Source organism: Ochlerotatus camptorhynchus, unplaced genomic scaffold, assembly GCF_037179485.1.
Source record: "Ochlerotatus camptorhynchus isolate MF236.1 unplaced genomic scaffold, CSIRO-AGI_Acam_v1.1 ptg000409l, whole genome shotgun sequence".
In the NCBI taxonomy this organism is placed as follows: domain Eukaryota; kingdom Metazoa; phylum Arthropoda; class Insecta; order Diptera; family Culicidae; genus Ochlerotatus; species Ochlerotatus camptorhynchus.
In genome coordinates, this window is record NW_027040895.1 from 143,277 (window position 1) to 166,046 (window position 22,770).

Consider the following 22,770-nt stretch of genomic DNA (forward strand, 5'->3'; position numbering starts at 1 on the left):
AGCGGAACGGCAGCGGCAGCGGAAAAGCCCGATCTGAACAAGCCTACTTGTAGGATTGAAAACTAGTTAGAATCAAATCGACTTCGGTTAGGCTTCTGATTGGACTTGCCACACAATTATACCAATGCAAAAATGGTACAGGCATAGAAAGCTCTTAATTAATAACTGTGAAAGTGCATCTAGAACACTAAGTTGAGAGCACGCAATAAGCTAATATGTGATATGCAATAAGCTTGAAATGCGAAGAAGAAGAAGAAGGTCTTTTTGTTCGTACCAATTTACTTTAAGCGAAGACAACAAGTCAAGAAATCCATTTTCTCATACGAACGCTGTGAGACAGGTACAATCGCGTCATCTGCCGCTCAAAGGTAAATGCTTCGAACGAATTTGATAGCAAAGATTACACCCTCAGAAGAATGGTTTGTCCATTTGCTCATTTTTCTATGAATTGCTTTCACCTTCACTCAAGCGCAACACTATTGTATCTGTCACTTGAATTCTGGCAAAGTTGCCATTCTTCTTGATATGATGTCTTCGCTTTTAGTCTGCATTTATACAATTGATTAAGCGCGGCCGCTTGCTTAGTTGTTTTGACCACGTAGTATACACAATAATATTGTTGGTAGAATGCGGTGGAAGGTATTTCAATGAGCGGAATCAGGGAATTGTCATCATTTCCTTTCTTTCGGACTTAACCTTAATGAATTTATCAGCTCAAACAAATCCTAATACCAAAGCAAAGCAACTACGAACAAAACAAGATCTCAAATGAGCGACCAAAAAGCATCAACATCTACAGCAAAATAAAAGAGGATTGTTCCATTTTTTTCCCATTGTATTTTTTTCATGTCCTCAATTTAGGCCTCAATAAAGCAGTTACTCACTGAATTTTTACTTTACAGTATTTTTTTTTTCTTCTAAAAAGTCACTAGCGTGAAAGTGTTTTTTTTTGTTTTGTTTAAATTTGTTTTATTTAAAGTCTAGCAATAAAGATACTAAGCAATAATAGTAGAAAACGAGCAATAATTAGCACTAGTCGAGTTTCTAAAAGCGCGTAGAATGAGAAACTGCGTGGTGGCTCGCTAAGCAGCTGTTATTGTATGGAGGCAATGTGAGGAAAAAACAGTTTCGGCGGTTTTTTTTTGGTTGATTTTTTTTTAATCCAGATTGGTTGCTTTTATTTAATTCATGTAACTCTTCATTTGCTTCAAATTTGTTTGTTTTGTTGTTGTTGAGTGTTTGTTCACTTTCATTGTATCACGTTAGCTAATGAATATAGTTTTTTTCTTAATAGTTTCCTTTTTGCATTTTAATAGCTGGATGAGAATTTCGAAATGTTTTTATGCTTCGCACTGTTACACACACATATAGAATTGGAAATTTGGATTGTTTGTTTGTTTTTTTTTTTTGGTTTCGAATGGGGAACGATTCCGATTAAAAATTGCTTCATTTTGTTTTGTTTAGATTAAGGATTTCATTGTTTACTTTTTGTTTAATCATTTTTCATGGACAATTAGAATTGGAATAAAAGAAACTCTGAACTTCGTTTAGCAATTCTTCGTGTCGCGCTTTCGCTCTTCACACGGTGGTACATATTTTCAATGCTCATACTAATCTCGGCGATCAAAGTAGGCTTTTGCTTTTCTGCTGTCATTGTCTCGTTTCTTCTCTAGTTGAGCAGTATGCGGAAAGGATTCTTTTCGACGAGGACGCCAGTCGGAAATCTGTTCAAAGGAATTAGGTGTTTCATGCTGCTTCTGACAGCACTTACCACCAGAGGGTGAGCAGCCTTCAATCGTGGGGGCTGGTGGAAAATCGACTTGTGAATGTATGGTGAAAATCACTTACTAAAAAGAATAAAATGTAGACATTTTCTCACCGCTAGAAGCAAGGTTTGAAGTGACTTATGGTGGAAACTATTACTCGATTAAGATGTCTTATCGGTTAACTCCAGAGGTCCTAACGGGTTTACCTTATAAGACACTTGATAAATTCCATAGCTCTACCACTGGACATTCAGCACTTGCCCCAAGAAAAGCTAGTACATGTTCCCCAAGTGTACTGAAGCTGTCCCAGAGGAGCTCTATAGGGTATCTAGAGAAGACTTATACTGTCTCTTTAGATTACCTGTAAGATTTGGGGCCCTCAATATAAATTCACATTCTTTTAGGGACTACCCATGAGAAGTTTGAAGTTTGTACATGCAGCTAGAGATCATACCAAAGATGTCCTATGGGACTCATGAAGTATTCCGTATGGGTCATGAATATGGGCCATCCATAGTTGATCTATAAGACCTCTGGGCTTGAGCCAGTTTAACATTATTCACAAGCTTTTTAAAACAAGTATATTCAAAACATATTAAAGATATTGATAGATTTGGATTCCAAACGTTCTCTAAACGTGCGTTCTAAACGAGGAGCACTGGCTTGGAATCTAATCTTGTGGAACACTGTATGTTTGACAGTTTCCATATGGTTCGATCTAGATATCGGGAACTGTTGAAATTCTTGTCGAGAATAGCCACCTGAAGGACCCGTCAGGAACGACTGAAATTCAAGCCGGGAACGTCTGGAATTTCCGTCAGGAAATTTTGGAATCCTCCTTCGGGAATTACTGGAATTATCATAGAATCACTCCAGGAACGTCTGGAGAATCCGTCAAGAACTTCGGACATATCCATCGGAATCTGCTGAAATTCTCTTTGAAATCCCTACCGGGAACGTCTAAAATCTCCGTCCGTATTCAAGCCGTTCCCGACATGAATCCTGACACTCTCAGCTATGATTACAACAGTTGATATTCTAGAGGTTCCCGATATGATTCCGGAAATTCCCGAGATGGATTTCAGTAGTTCCCCATGAACATTCCAGACGTTCCAGAAGTTCCCGACTGGTACACTAGACGTTCCTGAAGTGGTTCGGGATACAGTAAAAATTCGATAGTTACCATCACAGAATGCCATTCCTTAGTTGGGACGGTTCTAAAGTTGTCAAAGTGTAGTTTTTTTTTTAAAGAAAAACAGCTTTCTAGATCATTTCCGAACATCAACAATGAAATGTAAAGCAAGCACAATTCTTTGGATTATCTACTCTTTTAGTGCTCAATTAGTGAACTCCCAGCCAAAAAGCACCCCTACCGGGAACGTCTAAAATCTGCTAGAATCGTTGTCTGGATGGTCTGGAATCAATTCATGACAGTCAGGAAGTTCCGTTGGAAACATCTGGGACATCCGTTGGTTATATCTGGAACCTCCATCGAAATTGTTGGGTATCTCCTCCGGGAACTGCTGGCATCCCCAACAGAAGCGTTCGGACACTGCTGAAATCCCAAGGGGTATTCACCTTAATTCGTGCCGAGTGAAAGCTGTGCCAAGCACTGTGCTGAACAGTACGATAAAGGTCAATCAAAGTGTGTCTATCAAGGTGTCAATATCTCATGATTTTGGCAACACTGAAAGTTATGACTTTTGTGATTGTGTTTACATTCTCAATTTCTCTCATGGATCATGGCAAGCATTCACCTTCATTTTCATTAGAGACGTTTACCGATTGGAAGGTGGAAGAGGAACTGGAAGCCATCAAACCTATACGGTGTTCTTGGCCAACGCATACTTTAGCGGAAGCGCTTTATCTGGCACCTGTAGGTCTGTATAGAATTCAAAAAGTTTCCGCCCAATCCTCTCAGTTCCACACAGTCAGACAAACGTGGGCAATTCGTGATTCAAGACTTTATCCAGCTTTCCATGCTCGGTAATGGCGGCCTGTTTGAATGAATAAATGTATCCTTCACTGTGTTTTTGACACTATCTGGATGTTCGGATTTCGACCCCTCCCTTTCCCTCTCCCAGGAACAGAAGAAAATGGAACAACATACGCCCTCCAGTTAGTGTCAAAAAGCACAGTGAAGGATACATTTATTCATACAAACAGGCCGCCATAACCGAGCATGGAAAGCTGGATATATTTGGGATTAATACGTATTGACATCCCCCTGCAGTACTTCTTTCAAAATACTATGGTCATCCCTATGAAGTCCTGTGGACATCCCTTTAAAGTCCATACAAAATGACAGGGAAGAATATCCGCGGAGGAAAAAGGGAAAATTTTCATCCCAGAAGATCCTTGGCAAGACCAGGATACGAATCTAGCCGCCTGCATAACAAAATTGTTAATGTAGCTCAACTCTCGCAGAAGATCCTGATATGATCCTTTATTGTACGCTTCGATATTGGATATCCACGACAGTACAAAATGTTTAGTTCAAAAATAAGACGCATATTCTCGAATAAAGCCTCCAGTAGGTGAACTTTGGGTGAGAATATAAGCAGCGCTGGAAAAGTTCGCGTGTCATAGTGAATGTCAGCGACTTTTTTTTTCAATACTGAATGTGAATATTAATCGAGCTATAGATGCTCGATGCTCATCGTTCCAAATTAAATCCGATCTTCGCAGGATGCATGGTATTATTCACAGCATAATAGGTTTTCCACCATCCCCGTCGAATAGTTGGGATCCATTTGTTTGATATTGATGAAATTGTTTGTGTGGCCTTCCTAATTTATCATCAAAGGCAACCGTCGGGCATTTTCCAATTGAAAACGAATCGTCACTAGAGCTTACCCGTTTCAGCCAACTTGACTATCAACCGGCCATAGCGTGGATGAACTCTATTGACGTGAGGCCCGAATAGTAGCTGTTTTAGATGAAAACCCGAGCCACTGGGTTTTTGCTGCGATTTAGAAAAGACTAGTTTAGCTAGGTTTGGAGAGATTCACCAATCAGAGAATACGTGGAATATTTACGTTGTTTCACCAGTATGACAAAATTTTTTCACAACATTTAATTTTTAGTTAACAGAATAATCAACCGATTAGTAACGATTGGCAAAACGTCAACACTCAACTGTGATGCCGTTTTATTTTATATTATTTGTGCCCTATATGTCAAAGTATGCCTTAACGTGCCGAACAGTGTGCCATGCTGTGTTTCGACACAGTGTGCGGGGTTGATTACCCCTTGTGAAATCCTCATCGAGAAAGTCTGGAATTACTTTGGGAACCTCTGGAGTCTGCATTTAAAACTGCTGAAATTCTCATACAATTTGAATCAACTTCGAATGATTATTGCATTGCTTGAGCACTTTAACAAAATGCTATAGACTTTCGGATGATTACCTTATGGTTGAATTCTGATGAGCATCCATATGACTGCCATCCAAATTAAGGATATTTGATTGGAAATTGGCTGTAAGACATACAGCGCTCAGAGGACAACAATTTAAGAATAGGATGGCTTGCAAATGCCTTAAATTATATTTATCATTCGATTGTCAACTTTTCCATATTGAATAGCCATGAATAACCATTCCATCATGGATACAAAAATCGTTTGTTGGTAGGGGAAACTTTCTCCACCACGAAATAGACAGTCTTCGGTTTCCACACTTTACCAATGTTCATACCACCTCTTATAACGATGACTATGTTTCCACCTCCACGTCAGCAAATGACGTTCGATAGAATTACTAACGTCATCGTTTTGGATGATTTGCGTTATGGGGCTGAACCAATACCAAGTGCATTTCAGTTTGCGATGACAATCATTCTTCAGAGAGCTTTACGTATTTCAACTGAGTTCCGCTCACTTCTCGAATCAATGTTCATCCTGAATTCGAGAGGAACATTATCTGATTGCAAATCAACCGTAATTCGGTTGCAGTTGCCATTCGAAAAAGCGATTTCGATGTTTCGATTTGAATGGTCTGAGGATTCATTCGAACGAGGATGATGTTTTGGCACAGTGTATTTACGTTCAAGTGCCATAACATTTGAATCACCCCTTTCTGACATATGATGATTACCATTATGGCAAAGCCCAAGATGGCCATGATTGAAGAAAATGTTTTGGAATTTAACATCGCAAGCAAAACAAATCTGATTTCAAATTTGGTTGAGTCAATTTCGTGCATAATTTCATGTTAATCATTATTCAGAAGCGTTCTAATTTCTCAGATACAGAATATTGCGAGGATAAATGTTTATGAAGTGTTGCGTGGATGGGTACCACGCAAAATATGGCCAACAAAAAGTGAGCTTTCATAATCTTCCTACAGTTCGAACGGCTTGTGATAACATTCGAAGAGAACTGTTGATTGAAGCCATAGACATGAAAGGAAGAGACACTTCCAATGTGGTCTGCTTGTTCAGAATTGAATCCGGCAGAAAAGGTGGAAGGTTTTACACAGCAAAAAAAAAATGTAATATCGATCAATGTAATTCAAGCTGATGTAGGTGAGGGGATTAAGTATCAATACACGACCGCTTACACTCCGCAGCAGAATGGCATCCACGATGCTGCTGGAAGCGAAGCTCGACATGAAGTTCTGGGGAGAAGCGGTTGTGTCTGCAGCGTACCTCCAGAATAGATTGCGGTCCAGGTCGGTTAAAGTTACACCAGAAAGCCGAACCTGGAACATTTGCGAGTGTATGGGTGCAAGGCGTGGGTGCACATACCCGATGTGCGGCGGGGCAAGTTCGATAGTAAGGCCCGAAAATTACCCTTCGTAGGATACTCAGAACAACACAAAGCGTATCGTTTTGTTGATCTAGCGACGGAGAAAGTAACGATTAGCAGGGATGCCAAGGTTTTGGAGGTGGACGATGCTCAATGCCAGAAGGAGGTTGCTGTACTCCGAGAAGAAAGTGACACGTAATTGAACCAATGGGAAGAGCCGTCAATGGACAAGCAGACGCCTGCTGAAGCACCAGTGATCCTAGTGAACACGAGGATTTTTTTGATATGAATTCCTCGTTTTTGAAAGATCCACTAGCAGCGGAAGATGAGCCGCACGTTGAAGAAGGTTTAAGAGACGGATCTTGTACTGATAGGTCATCCCGTAGGAACCACGGGTAGTTACCGCATCGTTACTCAGCATACGACACAGTTAGTGGAGCAACCAGTTACTTGCGCTGAAGCAACGAAGAGTGTTGATCGTGATTCTCGGCAAAAGGCGATGAATGATGATCTAGTCGCATTTGCAGAATGGCACATGGGAACTAGTGGACCTTCCGGTCGGGAAGCATTTGATTGGAAGTCGTTGGGTCTACCAGATCAAGCATGATGAAACGGGAGCGGTCGTTCGACACAAAGCACGGCTAGTGGCCCAAGATTTTGCGCACCGATATGAAGTCGCTGGCAAGGAGCAGTTAGTTCAGAACCAACTTTACGTCAAGACTGCCTATCTTTATGGTAGTATTTAAGAAGAGGTGGACAAGTGTCAACCACCAGGTTACAAGGTTCGCGGACAAGAGGAAAAAGTTTGCCGTTTAGGTGAAGCATATATGGCCTGAAACAATCGGCAAGGTGCTAGCATCGGAAGCCGTTGGACGTTCTGCTGAAGATTGCATTTGTGTCATGTATCACTGATCCATGTCTTTATGTTGCAGTCAGGAATGCCGAAAGGGCATACTTGATCATCTACGTCGATGATTTGCTCGTCGGGTGTTCATCTGAGGAGGAGATTGCTCAAGTGTACAACGAGCTGCGCAAAGAGTTCGAGATCTGTTGGCTGGGTGATGCGAAATATTTTCTCGGCTTGGAGCTTCATAAGGGAGAAGTTGTCTACAGCATGAGCGTGAAGGCGTATAGAGAAGCTCATAGAGAAATTCGGACTCCAGGATGCGAAAATAGCGAAAACTCCGATGGATCAAGGCTACCGCAAGGAAAAGACGACAAGTGAGACTCTGAAGGATACGACCGCGTTCCGAAGTGTTGTCGGTGCTGTGGGATACATCTTCCTCACTGTATTTACAGAGCCAAACTCGTGACTTTGGCAACTGCGGCATCAAATGGAACCCATTACTCGGATGAGCTGAAAGCTGCTGTCAAAGCGCACAGTTCTGCAACTCACTCAGTCACGAAAGTCGCTCCAGAAGAGATGATGAATGGTCGAAAAATTCACCGTGGACTTCCACTTTTGATACGGGGAAAGGTGAGTAACTCACAACTGTTATGTTATTATTCAACCTAATCAAACAAGGCATGTCTTGAGCCTTCTATTCAGAGTCATGATAATTCTGAAGTTATTTTAATGGAGTATTGAAAGTAACTCATTTTGTTTTGTAAATTAGTGGTGATCTTGATACTGTACACATGTGTCCATAGACATTGGAGTCATACAAAACAAGGACGCTGCTTATTTGTTTCATAGCACCTGTAGCCATGATCCATTGAGCTTTGTGCAAGAAAAGGGCAAAGGAGAATAGCCTGATTTTTATTGCCTTTCTATGTTTTTTTCTCTAGGTAAAGGTTGATGATGAATTGATCGACCAACGGAATCAAGAAGCTAAGTTGGATGGCAAGACGCATGAAGATGCTCGCCGGGGTGCCCATAAGTGTCAAGTCTTACCGGGAGATCACGTTATCATTGTGAGACAATCTCGCACAAAGGTGATAGTAGATTTGATCCGAAGAAATTTACTGTTTTGGAACAGTCCAAGGGAAATCTTCTACTCTCTGATGATGACGGTCAAGTCCTGACGCGGCATGTGTCTCAAACCAAGACAGTTCAAGATTGGAGAGCTCCAACTACAGTAACAAGGCCAATTTCAGTGGAACCCAAGATCCACCAACCGAGGGAGAGAAAAGCCCCTTCTCAAGGATTATGTTACACGCTATTTTAAAACTACCCAAATTTGGGTAGAATCCACCCAGATCTGTCAAAACTGAACCTACCCAAAAATGGGTAAACTATGTTGGGAGTGACAAGTTGACAAATTAACAACGTCGATCGGATTCATGTCGATGTTGTTCATTTGTCAACTTGTAACTCCCAATACAGTTTACCCATTTTTGGGTAGGTTCAGTTTTGACCGATCTGGGTGGATTCTACCCAAATTTGGGTAGTTTTAAAATAGCGTGTAGACTAGTAGAGCAGGAGAAGGCGGCAGTGCGCGCATCTACTGACCCAAATCATCACAACAGTACCTAGTTTGAACTAAACAGATAACTGTCAATAAAGGATTGCGAACATAGACTTCTATATCATCCCACTTTATTTAGACGTCTCCGAAAACTATCTGAAGTGAGCGAGTTCAATTTTTTTAGAGAAGGAGTGGGATGTGGGATACGCGTTGCAACATACCCCTCGGCTAACTGTCAATTGACGTTGAAGCGGCCAAAATAAGTAGAGCGTTTGCAAACACTGCACTCGGCTGATGTGAGCAATCAGCATCGTCCTCTCTCTTCTGCACGCCGCTAATCAGGTAAGTTGTACTTAGTGTAAAGCTTCGTGAGCCTCCTGCTATTTGCCGGGCAAGTAATGCAGGACAATCGCCCGGACCTAACTATGGGGGCATTTGGACAAACCTCACAGGTGCAGTGATTTACATAGCAGTTACAGCACGCGCCCGATATTGCAACGGCTGCCTCTAAATTGGGGAGAAAATTTAGAGCTCCGACTGAAATCGATGCATCTTAAGGGATCCACAGACTGGAAGCTGAAGCTGGGTGACGAAAGCGACAAAGATTTGGAGGCATATTCATATTCTGGCTGGGCTGGTGACCCGGATACACGTAAGTCAACGACTGGTTTTGTAGTATCGAGCTATTGTTCATTTTTTCCCTCATTTTACCGGTTTTTTTTCCGCAGTCTGATGCAATTCCACACATACTCTTTAATGAGCTAGCCTGGTTGCCGTGGTTGAATGGTTAATTTTTCACCTGTCACGTTTGAAAACAATTTAATAAATCATAGCCATCTGCAACTTTGCCATACAAATGGTAAGCGTCGAATGTCAAAGATTGTTGTGCCCAACGCTTTACGGTGTAATAAAGTTGGTATCAGGTTGCCGAACCCTGTTAGTTGACAGATGCGAGTAGCGCTTGCACCAACACAAGCGCGCACTATAGTATACACACTTAATCTAGATCGGTAAAATCTCCAACAGCCATTACTTCGGCATTCACTTTTGCTGATATCTCTGCAAAATATCTGTTTGTTAGCTGATATCTCAGCAAAATTTTATTTGTTAGCATAGTCTCGGCAATTGTTTGACTGAATCTCAGCAAAATAAATTGCAGAATTACTCGGCTGTTGGAATCTCGGCGAAAAAATTTAAGTGTTTAGGAGTAGAAAAATCGAGTTGGATCATAGCACAACCTTTTTAGGCTCTGAACCATTTGGTGGATTATTTTAACTTTTGGTTAAAATTTGACAGATGAAAAGTTATCGATTAACCCTGCTATCCGAGCATGGTTATTTCTGACAGACAAGAAGTTAAATTTTGACAACCATGGCTCGAAAACCGGTCGATCGACAGCACGGGGATTTTCGAACATAGAAAATAACTTTCGAAATGTCACTTTTAACCACGAGTTAAATTTAACTTGGCAAATGGTTCACAGCCTTAGAGTAGTTAGTCGCAGTTTTGATCGTCACGTTGCATGGAATAAAAGCATTGCATGGAACATGAAATGTTTCTGTTAGTGGAAGAAATCAAAAATTCGGTTGGTTTTTGAAACGTGCGTGGATCCGGAAAAAACATTAAAACACAACGTAGGGCCTGGTCACCGCTCGACGGAACAAAGATGAATCACCCCTCGGCGAAATTATGGAGAGCGTAAAGGCCCAAGCGCAATGTGGGCGGAAGCGGAACGGCAGCGGCAGCGGAAAAGCCCGATCTGAACAAGCCTACTTGTAGGATTGAAAACTAGTTAGAATCAAATCGACTTCGGTTAGGCTTCTGATTGGACTTGCCACACAATTATACCAATGCAAAAATGGTACAGGCATAGAAAGCTCTTAATTAATAACTGTGAAAGTGCATCTAGAACACTAAGTTGAGAGCACGCAATAAGCTAATATGTGATATGCAATAAGCTTGAAATGCGAAGAAGAAGAAGAAGGTCTTTTTGTTCGTACCAATTTACTTTAAGCGAAGACAACAAGTCAAGAAATCCATTTTCTCATACGAACGCTGTGAGACAGGTACAATCGCGTCATCTGCCGCTCAAAGGTAAATGCTTCGAACGAATTTGATAGCAAAGATTACACCCTCAGAAGAATGGTTTGTCCATTTGCTCATTTTTCTATGAATTGCTTTCACCTTCACTCAAGCGCAACACTATTGTATCTGTCACTTGAATTCTGGCAAAGTTGCCATTCTTCTTGATATGATGTCTTCGCTTTTAGTCTGCATTTATACAATTGATTAAGCGCGGCCGCTTGCTTAGTTGTTTTGACCACGTAGTATACACAATAATATTGTTGGTAGAATGCGGTGGAAGGTATTTCAATGAGCGGAATCAGGGAATTGTCATCATTTCCTTTCTTTCGGACTTAACCTTAATGAATTTATCAGCTCAAACAAATCCTAATACCAAAGCAAAGCAACTACGAACAAAACAAGATCTCAAATGAGCGACCAAAAAGCATCAACATCTACAGCAAAATAAAAGAGGATTGTTCCATTTTTTTCCCATTGTATTTTTTTCATGTCCTCAATTTAGGCCTCAATAAAGCAGTTACTCACTGAATTTTTACTTTACAGTATTTTTTTTTTCTTCTAAAAAGTCACTAGCGTGAAAGTGTTTTTTTTTGTTTTGTTTAAATTTGTTTTATTTAAAGTCTAGCAATAAAGATACTAAGCAATAATAGTAGAAAACGAGCAATAATTAGCACTAGTCGAGTTTCTAAAAGCGCGTAGAATGAGAAACTGCGTGGTGGCTCGCTAAGCAGCTGTTATTGTATGGAGGCAATGTGAGGAAAAAACAGTTTCGGCGGTTTTTTTTTGGTTGATTTTTTTTTAATCCAGATTGGTTGCTTTTATTTAATTCATGTAACTCTTCATTTGCTTCAAATTTGTTTGTTTTGTTGTTGTTGAGTGTTTGTTCACTTTCATTGTATCACGTTAGCTAATGAATATAGTTTTTTTCTTAATAGTTTCCTTTTTGCATTTTAATAGCTGGATGAGAATTTCGAAATGTTTTTATGCTTCGCACTGTTACACACACATATAGAATTGGAAATTTGGATTGTTTGTTTGTTTTTTTTTTTTGGTTTCGAATGGGGAACGATTCCGATTAAAAATTGCTTCATTTTGTTTTGTTTAGATTAAGGATTTCATTGTTTACTTTTTGTTTAATCATTTTTCATGGACAATTAGAATTGGAATAAAAGAAACTCTGAACTTCGTTTAGCAATTCTTCGTGTCGCGCTTTCGCTCTTCACACGGTGGTACATATTTTCAATGCTCATACTAATCTCGGCGATCAAAGTAGGCTTTTGCTTTTCTGCTGTCATTGTCTCGTTTCTTCTCTAGTTGAGCAGTATGCGGAAAGGATTCTTTTCGACGAGGACGCCAGTCGGAAATCTGTTCAAAGGAATTAGGTGTTTCATGCTGCTTCTGACAGCACTTACCACCAGAGGGTGAGCAGCCTTCAATCGTGGGGGCTGGTGGAAAATCGACTTGTGAATGTATGGTGAAAATCACTTACTAAAAAGAATAAAATGTAGACATTTTCTCACCGCTAGAAGCAAGGTTTGAAGTGACTTATGGTGGAAACTATTACTCGATTAAGATGTCTTATCGGTTAACTCCAGAGGTCCTAACGGGTTTACCTTATAAGACACTTGATAAATTCCATAGCTCTACCACTGGACATTCAGCACTTGCCCCAAGAAAAGCTAGTACATGTTCCCCAAGTGTACTGAAGCTGTCCCAGAGGAGCTCTATAGGGTATCTAGAGAAGACTTATACTGTCTCTTTAGATTACCTGTAAGATTTGGGGCCCTCAATATAAATTCACATTCTTTTAGGGACTACCCATGAGAAGTTTGAAGTTTGTACATGCAGCTAGAGATCATACCAAAGATGTCCTATGGGACTCATGAAGTATTCCGTATGGGTCATGAATATGGGCCATCCATAGTTGATCTATAAGACCTCTGGGCTTGAGCCAGTTTAACATTATTCACAAGCTTTTTAAAACAAGTATATTCAAAACATATTAAAGATATTGATAGATTTGGATTCCAAACGTTCTCTAAACGTGCGTTCTAAACGAGGAGCACTGGCTTGGAATCTAATCTTGTGGAACACTGTATGTTTGACAGTTTCCATATGGTTCGATCTAGATATCGGGAACTGTTGAAATTCTTGTCGAGAATAGCCACCTGAAGGACCCGTCAGGAACGACTGAAATTCAAGCCGGGAACGTCTGGAATTTCCGTCAGGAAATTTTGGAATCCTCCTTCGGGAATTACTGGAATTATCATAGAATCACTCCAGGAACGTCTGGAGAATCCGTCAAGAACTTCGGACATATCCATCGGAATCTGCTGAAATTCTCTTTGAAATCCCTACCGGGAACGTCTAAAATCTCCGTCCGTATTCAAGCCGTTCCCGACATGAATCCTGACACTCTCAGCTATGATTACAACAGTTGATATTCTAGAGGTTCCCGATATGATTCCGGAAATTCCCGAGATGGATTTCAGTAGTTCCCCATGAACATTCCAGACGTTCCAGAAGTTCCCGACTGGTACACTAGACGTTCCTGAAGTGGTTCGGGATACAGTAAAAATTCGATAGTTACCATCACAGAATGCCATTCCTTAGTTGGGACGGTTCTAAAGTTGTCAAAGTGTAGTTTTTTTTTTAAAGAAAAACAGCTTTCTAGATCATTTCCGAACATCAACAATGAAATGTAAAGCAAGCACAATTCTTTGGATTATCTACTCTTTTAGTGCTCAATTAGTGAACTCCCAGCCAAAAAGCACCCCTACCGGGAACGTCTAAAATCTGCTAGAATCGTTGTCTGGATGGTCTGGAATCAATTCATGACAGTCAGGAAGTTCCGTTGGAAACATCTGGGACATCCGTTGGTTATATCTGGAACCTCCATCGAAATTGTTGGGTATCTCCTCCGGGAACTGCTGGCATCCCCAACAGAAGCGTTCGGACACTGCTGAAATCCCAAGGGGTATTCACCTTAATTCGTGCCGAGTGAAAGCTGTGCCAAGCACTGTGCTGAACAGTACGATAAAGGTCAATCAAAGTGTGTCTATCAAGGTGTCAATATCTCATGATTTTGGCAACACTGAAAGTTATGACTTTTGTGATTGTGTTTACATTCTCAATTTCTCTCATGGATCATGGCAAGCATTCACCTTCATTTTCATTAGAGACGTTTACCGATTGGAAGGTGGAAGAGGAACTGGAAGCCATCAAACCTATACGGTGTTCTTGGCCAACGCATACTTTAGCGGAAGCGCTTTATCTGGCACCTGTAGGTCTGTATAGAATTCAAAAAGTTTCCGCCCAATCCTCTCAGTTCCACACAGTCAGACAAACGTGGGCAATTCGTGATTCAAGACTTTATCCAGCTTTCCATGCTCGGTAATGGCGGCCTGTTTGAATGAATAAATGTATCCTTCACTGTGTTTTTGACACTATCTGGATGTTCGGATTTCGACCCCTCCCTTTCCCTCTCCCAGGAACAGAAGAAAATGGAACAACATACGCCCTCCAGTTAGTGTCAAAAAGCACAGTGAAGGATACATTTATTCATACAAACAGGCCGCCATAACCGAGCATGGAAAGCTGGATATATTTGGGATTAATACGTATTGACATCCCCCTGCAGTACTTCTTTCAAAATACTATGGTCATCCCTATGAAGTCCTGTGGACATCCCTTTAAAGTCCATACAAAATGACAGGGAAGAATATCCGCGGAGGAAAAAGGGAAAATTTTCATCCCAGAAGATCCTTGGCAAGACCAGGATACGAATCTAGCCGCCTGCATAACAAAATTGTTAATGTAGCTCAACTCTCGCAGAAGATCCTGATATGATCCTTTATTGTACGCTTCGATATTGGATATCCACGACAGTACAAAATGTTTAGTTCAAAAATAAGACGCATATTCTCGAATAAAGCCTCCAGTAGGTGAACTTTGGGTGAGAATATAAGCAGCGCTGGAAAAGTTCGCGTGTCATAGTGAATGTCAGCGACTTTTTTTTTCAATACTGAATGTGAATATTAATCGAGCTATAGATGCTCGATGCTCATCGTTCCAAATTAAATCCGATCTTCGCAGGATGCATGGTATTATTCACAGCATAATAGGTTTTCCACCATCCCCGTCGAATAGTTGGGATCCATTTGTTTGATATTGATGAAATTGTTTGTGTGGCCTTCCTAATTTATCATCAAAGGCAACCGTCGGGCATTTTCCAATTGAAAACGAATCGTCACTAGAGCTTACCCGTTTCAGCCAACTTGACTATCAACCGGCCATAGCGTGGATGAACTCTATTGACGTGAGGCCCGAATAGTAGCTGTTTTAGATGAAAACCCGAGCCACTGGGTTTTTGCTGCGATTTAGAAAAGACTAGTTTAGCTAGGTTTGGAGAGATTCACCAATCAGAGAATACGTGGAATATTTACGTTGTTTCACCAGTATGACAAAATTTTTTCACAACATTTAATTTTTAGTTAACAGAATAATCAACCGATTAGTAACGATTGGCAAAACGTCAACACTCAACTGTGATGCCGTTTTATTTTATATTATTTGTGCCCTATATGTCAAAGTATGCCTTAACGTGCCGAACAGTGTGCCATGCTGTGTTTCGACACAGTGTGCGGGGTTGATTACCCCTTGTGAAATCCTCATCGAGAAAGTCTGGAATTACTTTGGGAACCTCTGGAGTCTGCATTTAAAACTGCTGAAATTCTCATACAATTTGAATCAACTTCGAATGATTATTGCATTGCTTGAGCACTTTAACAAAATGCTATAGACTTTCGGATGATTACCTTATGGTTGAATTCTGATGAGCATCCATATGACTGCCATCCAAATTAAGGATATTTGATTGGAAATTGGCTGTAAGACATACAGCGCTCAGAGGACAACAATTTAAGAATAGGATGGCTTGCAAATGCCTTAAATTATATTTATCATTCGATTGTCAACTTTTCCATATTGAATAGCCATGAATAACCATTCCATCATGGATACAAAAATCGTTTGTTGGTAGGGGAAACTTTCTCCACCACGAAATAGACAGTCTTCGGTTTCCACACTTTACCAATGTTCATACCACCTCTTATAACGATGACTATGTTTCCACCTCCACGTCAGCAAATGACGTTCGATAGAATTACTAACGTCATCGTTTTGGATGATTTGCGTTATGGGGCTGAACCAATACCAAGTGCATTTCAGTTTGCGATGACAATCATTCTTCAGAGAGCTTTACGTATTTCAACTGAGTTCCGCTCACTTCTCGAATCAATGTTCATCCTGAATTCGAGAGGAACATTATCTGATTGCAAATCAACCGTAATTCGGTTGCAGTTGCCATTCGAAAAAGCGATTTCGATGTTTCGATTTGAATGGTCTGAGGATTCATTCGAACGAGGATGATGTTTTGGCACAGTGTATTTACGTTCAAGTGCCATAACATTTGAATCACCCCTTTCTGACATATGATGATTACCATTATGGCAAAGCCCAAGATGGCCATGATTGAAGAAAATGTTTTGGAATTTAACATCGCAAGCAAAACAAATCTGATTTCAAATTTGGTTGAGTCAATTTCGTGCATAATTTCATGTTAATCATTATTCAGAAGCGTTCTAATTTCTCAGATACAGAATATTGCGAGGATAAATGTTTATGAAGTGTTGCGTGGATGGGTACCACGCAAAATATGGCCAACAAAAAGTGAGCTTTCATAATCTTCCTACAGTTCGAACGGCTTGTGATAACATTCGAAGAGAACTGTTGATTGAAGCCATAGACATGAAAGGAAGAGACACTTCCAATGTGGTCTGCTTGTTCAGAATTGAATCCGGCAGAAAAGGTGGAAGGTTTTACACAGCAAAAAAAAAATGTAATATCGATCAATGTAATTCAAGCTGATGTAGGTGAGGGGATTAAGTATCAATACACGACCGCTTACACTCCGCAGCAGAATGGCATCCACGATGCTGCTGGAAGCGAAGCTCGACATGAAGTTCTGGGGAGAAGCGGTTGTGTCTGCAGCGTACCTCCAGAATAGATTGCGGTCCAGGTCGGTTAAAGTTACACCAGAAAGCCGAACCTGGAACATTTGCGAGTGTATGGGTGCAAGGCGTGGGTGCACATACCCGATGTGCGGCGGGGCAAGTTCGATAGTAAGGCCCGAAAATTACCCTTCGTAGGATACTCAGAACAACACAAAGCGTATCGTTTTGTTGATCTAGCGACGGAGAAAGTAACGATTAGCAGGGATGCCAAGGTTTTGGAGGTGGACGATGCTCAATGCCAGAAGGAGGTTGCTGTACTCCGAGAAGAAAGTGACACGTAATTGAACCAATGGGAAGAGCCGTCAATGGACAAGCAGACGCCTGCTGAAGCACCAGTGATCCTAGTGAACACGAGGATTTTTTTGATATGAATTCCTCGTTTTTGAAAGATCCACTAGCAGCGGAAGATGAGCCGCACGTTGAAGAAGGTTTAAGAGACGGATCTTGTACTGATAGGTCATCCCGTAGGAACCACGGGTAGTTACCGCATCGTTACTCAACATACGACACAGTTAGTGGAGCAACCAGTTACTTGCGCTGAAGCAACGAAGAGTGTTGATCGTGATTCTCGGCAAAAGGCGATGAATGATGATCTAGTCGCATTTGCAGAATGGCACATGGGAACTAGTGGACCTTCCGGTCGGGAAGCATTTGATTGGAAGTCGTTGGGTCTACCAGATCAAGCATGATGAAACGGGAGCGGTCGTTCGACACAAAGCACGGCTAGTGGCCCAAGATTTTGCGCACCGATATGAAGTCGCTGGCAAGGAGCAGTTAGTTCAGAACCAACTTTACGTCAAGACTGCCTATCTTTATGGTAGTATTTAAGAAGAGGTGGACAAGTGTCAACCACCAGGTTACAAGGTTCGCGGACAAGAGGAAAAAGTTTGCCGTTTAGGTGAAGCATATATGGCCTGAAACAATCGGCAAGGTGCTAGCATCGGAAGCCGTTGGACGTTCTGCTGAAGATTGCATTTGTGTCATGTATCACTGATCCATGTCTTTATGTTGCAGTCAGGAATGCCGAAAGGGCATACTTGATCATCTACGTCGATGATTTGCTCGTCGGGTGTTCATCTGAGGAGGAGATTGCTCAAGTGTACAACGAGCTGCGCAAAGAGTTCGAGATCTGTTGGCTGGGTGATGCGAAATATTTTCTCGGCTTGGAGCTTCATAAGGGAGAAGTTGTCTACAGCATGAGCGTGAAGGCGTATAGAGAAGCTCATAGAGAAATTCGGACTCCAGGATGCGAAAATAGCGAAAACTCCGATGGATCAAGGCTACCGCAAGGAAAAGACGACAAGTGAGACTCTGAAGGATACGACCGCGTTCCGAAGTGTTGTCGGTGCTGTGGGATACATCTTCCTCACTGTATTTACAGAGCCAAACTCGTGACTTTGGCAACTGCGGCATCAAATGGAACCCATTACTCGGATGAGCTGAAAGCTGCTGTCAAAGCGCACAGTTCTGCAACTCACTCAGTCACGAAAGTCGCTCCAGAAGAGATGATGAATGGTCGAAAAATTCACCGTGGACTTCCACTTTTGATACGGGGAAAGGTGAGTAACTCACAACTGTTATGTTATTATTCAACCTAATCAAACAAGGCATGTCTTGAGCCTTCTATTCAGAGTCATGATAATTCTGAAGTTATTTTAATGGAGTATTGAAAGTAACTCATTTTGTTTTGTAAATTAGTGGTGATCTTGATACTGTACACATGTGTCCATAGACATTGGAGTCATACAAAACAAGGACGCTGCTTATTTGTTTCATAGCACCTGTAGCCATGATCCATTGAGCTTTGTGCAAGAAAAGGGCAAAGGAGAATAGCCTGATTTTTATTGCCTTTCTATGTTTTTTTCTCTAGGTAAAGGTTGATGATGAATTGATCGACCAACGGAATCAAGAAGCTAAGTTGGATGGCAAGACGCATGAAGATGCTCGCCGGGGTGCCCATAAGTGTCAAGTCTTACCGGGAGATCACGTTATCATTGTGAGACAATCTCGCACAAAGGTGATAGTAGATTTGATCCGAAGAAATTTACTGTTTTGGAACAGTCCAAGGGAAATCTTCTACTCTCTGATGATGACGGTCAAGTCCTGACGCGGCATGTGTCTCAAACCAAGACAGTTCAAGATTGGAGAGCTCCAACTACAGTAACAAGGCCAATTTCAGTGGAACCCAAGATCCACCAACCGAGGGAGAGAAAAGCCCCTTCTCAAGGATTATGTTACACGCTATTTTAAAACTACCCAAATTTGGGTAGAATCCACCCAGATCTGTCAAAACTGAACCTACCCAAAAATGGGTAAACTATGTTGGGAGTGACAAGTTGACAAATTAACAACGTCGATCGGATTCATGTCGATGTTGTTCATTTGTCAACTTGTAACTCCCAATACAGTTTACCCATTTTTGGGTAGGTTCAGTTTTGACCGATCTGGGTGGATTCTACCCAAATTTGGGTAGTTTTAAAATAGCGTGTAGACTAGTAGAGCAGGAGAAGGCGGCAGTGCGCGCATCTACTGACCCAAATCATCACAACAGTACCTAGTTTGAACTAAACAGATAACTGTCAATAAAGGATTGCGAACATAGACTTCTATATCATCCCACTTTATTTAGACGTCTCCGAAAACTATCTGAAGTGAGCGAGTTCAATTTTTTTAGAGAAGGAGTGGGATGTGGGATACGCGTTGCAACATACCCCTCGGCTAACTGTCAATTGACGTTGAAGCGGCCAAAATAAGTAGAGCGTTTGCAAACACTGCACTCGGCTGATGTGAGCAATCAGCATCGTCCTCTCTCTTCTGCACGCCGCTAATCAGGTAAGTTGTACTTAGTGTAAAGCTTCGTGAGCCTCCTGCTATTTGCCGGGCAAGTAATGCAGGACAATCGCCCGGACCTAACTATGGGGGCATTTGGACAAACCTCACAGGTGCAGTGATTTACATAGCAGTTACAGCACGCGCCCGATATTGCAACGGCTGCCTCTAAATTGGGGAGAAAATTTAGAGCTCCGACTGAAATCGATGCATCTTAAGGGATCCACAGACTGGAAGCTGAAGCTGGGTGACGAAAGCGACAAAGATTTGGAGGCATATTCATATTCTGGCTGGGCTGGTGACCCGGATACACGTAAGTCAACGACTGGTTTTGTAGTATCGAGCTATTGTTCATTTTTTCCCTCATTTTACCGGTTTTTTTTCCGCAGTCTGATGCAATTCCACACATACTCTTTAATGAGCTAGCCTGGTTGCCGTGGTTGAATGGTTAATTTTTCACCTGTCACGTTTGAAAACAATTTAATAAATCATAGCCATCTGCAACTTTGCCATACAAATGGTAAGCGTCGAATGTCAAAGATTGTTGTGCCCAACGCTTTACGGTGTAATAAAGTTGGTATCAGGTTGCCGAACCCTGTTAGTTGACAGATGCGAGTAGCGCTTGCACCAACACAAGCGCGCACTATAGTATACACACTTAATCTAGATCGGTAAAATCTCCAACAGCCATTACTTCGGCATTCACTTTTGCTGATATCTCTGCAAAATATCTGTTTGTTAGCTGATATCTCAGCAAAATTTTATTTGTTAGCATAGTCTCGGCAATTGTTTGACTGAATCTCAGCAAAATAAATTGCAGAATTACTCGGCTGTTGGAATCTCGGCGAAAAAATTTAAGTGTTTAGGAGTAGAAAAATCGAGTTGGATCATAGCACAACCTTTTTAGGCTCTGAACCATTTGGTGGATTATTTTAACTTTTGGTTAAAATTTGACAGATGAAAAGTTATCGATTAACCCTGCTATCCGAGCATGGTTATTTCTGACAGACAAGAAGTTAAATTTTGACAACCATGGCTCGAAAACCGGTCGATCGACAGCACGGGGATTTTCGAACATAGAAAATAACTTTCGAAATGTCACTTTTAACCACGAGTTAAATTTAACTTGGCAAATGGTTCACAGCCTTAGAGTAGTTAGTCGCAGTTTTGATCGTCACGTTGCATGGAATAAAAGCATTGCATGGAACATGAAATGTTTCTGTTAGTGGAAGAAATCAAAAATTCGGTTGGTTTTTGAAACGTGCGTGGATCCGGAAAAAACATTAAAACACAACGTAGGGCCTGGTCACCGCTCGACGGAACAAAGATGAATCACCCCTCGGCGAAATTATGGAGAGCGTAAAGGCCCAAGCGCAATGTGGGCGGAAGCGGAACGGAAACGGAAAGTTTGACAGTTGTCACAAATGGCATCAAGAAGCCTAACCGAAGTCGATTTGATTCTAACTAGTTTTCAATCCTACAAGTAGGCTTGTTCAGATCGGGCTTTTCCGCTGCCGCTGCCGTCCCGCTTCCGCTATCATTGCGCTTGGGCCTTTAAGAAGTGGGACAACTTCGGGAAAGTATGGAGCCCAAAATTGGAAAGATGTTCAGGTGGCGCTTCTTAACATGGCGATTAACAGTGCCTAGTATGAAGAGACGGGAGTTAGTCCTCGTTTTGCCAACTTCGAGAAGACTTCGCACTTGTGATAAAACGCGTGGATAGGGAAATGAACTTAATGGTGCGGCGCTGCTGCAATCAGCGGTGAGATACTCCGACAAAAGTTTCTCGCTACCTTTTGGAACACAATCATTGATCGTGCTTGTTGCCAACGATGCCATGTATCCTGATTTGTGTACATGAAAAATGTTGGGACCCCCTTGTTTACCCCCTTTACCCCCTTGGAACAAGTTTGTTAGCTCAAGAAATAGTTAATTTTTGGAACAATTTTTTGAGGTAACAAATGGTATCGAAATAAACAAGGGGTCCCAACTTTTTTCGTGTACACAAATAAGGAAAAATGGCATCACTGCTTGTCACAGACAGTGGTTCGGTAGTTACACACTAAATCTAGCTCGGCTAAAACCAGCACCGTCGATTAGCTCGGTGTTTTGTTCTGAGATGTTAGCAAAATTTCTGTTTGCTAGCCGAAATCTCAGGATAATTCTCGATTGTTAGCAGAATCTATCAATGTTTTTCACTGAGATTCAGCATCCGTTTTGAATCTTTTTCGGGATGGCTGTGTCACTTTGACAGATTTCCTGCGCTCCAACCTCGCAACCTCGAATCCCTCCTGTTCTTCTCTTAGCTGTTACAACATTCATATTCAGTAGGGTGAGTTCAGCCTGTGTTGGGTGTTACTTTGCATTGAGACGGAAATGTTAGCCTGGTTTACTACTTACTTACGTTTTTGTTTGTTTTGCCACACGACGCACAATCAACTCATTGTCTCCTGTTATTTATATTCTTCTGCTTATTTACGTGTGTGCTTGCGTGTGTATGTGTGTATTTGGTATAAAAAATAACTCAATATGCTTTGCATTCCACATTTGTAAACTATTTGCCCCTAACCTGGTATCTGCTATATCTCGAACAATATATTTTTAGATTCACTGTTGTTTATTTTTCGTCTATTTTCTGATGGGTTGGATTACTTGAGTGTTTGCAACATCATCGGTTTACTTGGATTTCGCCGAATGTCAACGAAACGACACGGCGGCGCGCGGTTCGCTATAAACAACACATCATCGATTTTTTGTTTCATGGCTCCAAATTGTCCTGTCATTGGTGTTTGTTTTTTTTTCAAAGATTTTCAACACGAGCTTCCAATTACGATTTAAACGTGGCTACACTCCATTCAT